This window comes from Haematobia irritans, chromosome 5 (genome assembly GCF_050003625.1).
Source record: "Haematobia irritans isolate KBUSLIRL chromosome 5, ASM5000362v1, whole genome shotgun sequence".
Classification (NCBI taxonomy): Eukaryota; Metazoa; Arthropoda; class Insecta; order Diptera; family Muscidae; genus Haematobia; species Haematobia irritans.
Genome location: NC_134401.1, coordinates 23,809,708 through 23,812,522, shown reverse-complemented (window position 1 = coordinate 23,812,522; position 2,815 = coordinate 23,809,708).

Genomic DNA, 2,815 nt, shown 5'->3' with positions numbered 1-2,815 from the left:
ATGGTATGTGAACAGAGGCACTCCCCCTAAGGAGGAGTTCTATCACCTCTTCTTTGGAATGTTACTATAAACAACCTTCTGGTTTCCCTAGAAAAAGAAAAGATAAAAGTGGTGGCATACGTAGATGATGTGGCGCTAGCAGTCAGGGGAAAATTCCCATCCACAATCAGAGATATTATACAGAGAGCTCTCCGGATGACTGAGAAATGGGCGAAAGATAATGGTCTTGGGGTAAATCCAGCAAAGACAGAACTAGTCATGTACGGCAAAGATCGCAAAACTCCCACGGTTAGGCCCATTTCCTTAGGGGGTATTGAAATTCCCTATGGTGAGTGTGCAAAATTCCTTGGCGTTGTTTTGGACAGGAAGCTGAATTTTAGGCTTAATAAGAAAGGGCGAGAAAAGCCATCGTAGCTTTGTACTCGTGCAAAAAGGCAATAGGGAAAAAGTGGGGACTAAAACCAAAAATTGGGCATTGGCTATACACGGCAGTAGTTAGACCTATAATGCTATATGGTGTTGTAGTCTGGTGGCCGTACTTCAGAAACCGACTTGTTTAGATAAAGTTCAGCGTATGGTGAGCTTATGTATCTCAGGCGCATTTAGTAAGACAGGAACAGACTCCCTTAATGTCATGCTGCATCTATTGCCTTTAGACATTTTGGCCAAACAGTCAGCTGCAACAACGGCTGTGCGGTTGCGCGAGCTATCGCTGTGGTCGGAAAAAATGTACGGTCACAGTTCGGTCCTCAAAGCAATGCCAGATGTGCCTAACGTAGTGGATTACACCCTGGCAAAACCACTTTTCGGCGAAAAGTTTGAAACTCTAATTCCCAACAGTGAGGCGTGGTGTACACAGACCCCGAGGAATAAAAGATATATAGATTTCTATACTGATGGCTCCAAATTGAATGGACAAGTGGGGTTCGGAGTATATTTTAAACATCTGGAAATTCGAATAGCGAAAAGATTACCTAATCACTGTAGTGTTTTTCAGGCTGAAATATTGGTAATAAGAGAGGTGGTGAATTGGCTGAGAAGTAATGTTCCAACAAATATTGGCATTAATATATATTCAGACAGTCAACCTGCAATAAAATCCTTGGACTCTGTGTTCCTTAACTCGAAAACGGCCATATACTGCCGCAAATCTCTCAATGAGATGGCTGAGCAGTACAATATTCACCTAATATGGGTGCCTGGCCATAGGAACATACCGGGGAACTGCGAAGCAGATGAGTTAGCAAGGCTAGGAACTACCTTATATATACCAGGGGAACTAGAATCTGTTGGTATGCCTCTGGCCAGCTGCAAGCTCTTACTGCGTGAGAAGGCTGTTATGATGGTACATAATGATACAATAGAAGCAAAAACTTTGCTTGATAATGAGTTTCCGGACTCTGCCCCAGGGAAATCAACAATAATTGATTGGTATGCAAAATTCAAGCGTGGTGAAATGAGCACGGAGGAGGTGAACGCAGTGGACGCCCGAAAGAGGTGGTTACCGACGAAAACATCAAAAAAATCTACAAAATGATTTTTAATGACCGTAAAATGAAGTTGATCGAGATAGCAGAGGCCTTAAAGATATCAAAGGAACGTGTTGGTCATATCATTCATCAATATTTGGATATACGGAAGCTCTGTGCAAAATGGGTGAGCTCGCATTTGACCAAAAACAACAACGTGTTGATGAATCTGAGCGGTGTTTGCAGCTGTTAACTCGTAATACACCCGAGTTTTTCCATCGGTATGTGACAATGGATGAAACATGGCTCCATCACTGCACTCCTGAGTCCAATCGACAGTCGGCTGAGTGGACAGCGACCGGCGAACCGTCTCCGCAACGTGGAAAGACTCAAAAGTCCGCTGGCAAAGTAATGGCCTCTGTTTTTTGGGATGTGCATGGAATAATTTTTATCGATTATCTTGAAAAAGGAAAAACCATCAACAGTGACTATTATATGGCGTTATTGGAGCGTTTGAAGGTTGAAATCGCGGCAAAACGGTCCCATATGAAGAAGAAAAAAAAGGGTTGTTCCACCAAGACAACGCACCGTGCCACAAGTCATTGAGAACGATGGCAAAAATTCATGAATTGGGCTTCGAATTGCTTCCCCACCCACCGTATTCTCCCGATCTGGCCCCCAGCGACTTTTTCTTGTTCTCAGACCTCATAAGGATGCTCGCAGGGAAAAAATTTGGCTGCAATGAAGAGGTGATCGCCGAAACTGAGGTCTATTTTGAGGCAAAACCGAAGGAGTACTACCAAAATGGTATCAAAAAATTGGAAGGTCGTTATAATTGTTGTATCGCTCTTGAAGGGAACTATGTTGAATATTAAAAACGAATTTTAACAAAAAATGTGTTTTTCTTTGTTAGACCGGGGACTTATCAGCCAACCTGTTATGTTTATTAATTCAGTAGGGATGGTTTCTACTTTACTCACTTGTTTTATTACATTGTTTTTAATTTTAGTTAACCTCATATAAACTAAATCTATCCATAGTCATATTCCTTCCCAAATTATTAAACCATACTCCCTTCAAAAAGGTATCGTGTATCCTCTTCTTTATTCGCACATTCGTTTTCCGAATATTAGTGACCAATATATCATTTTTGGAAAATTAATTTTATATGATATTACGTCAACCTGGTGAATTTTATTAGCGTCTTACTACAACTCACACTGCTTCTATATATGGCAAATAACAAATAAGAAAAATACAAAAAGAGAAAAGTATGCAAAAACAGAAGCATTATTATCTTTTATCGATGCAGAGAGCACAAAAACAAAAACGAAAGAAGCTAAAGA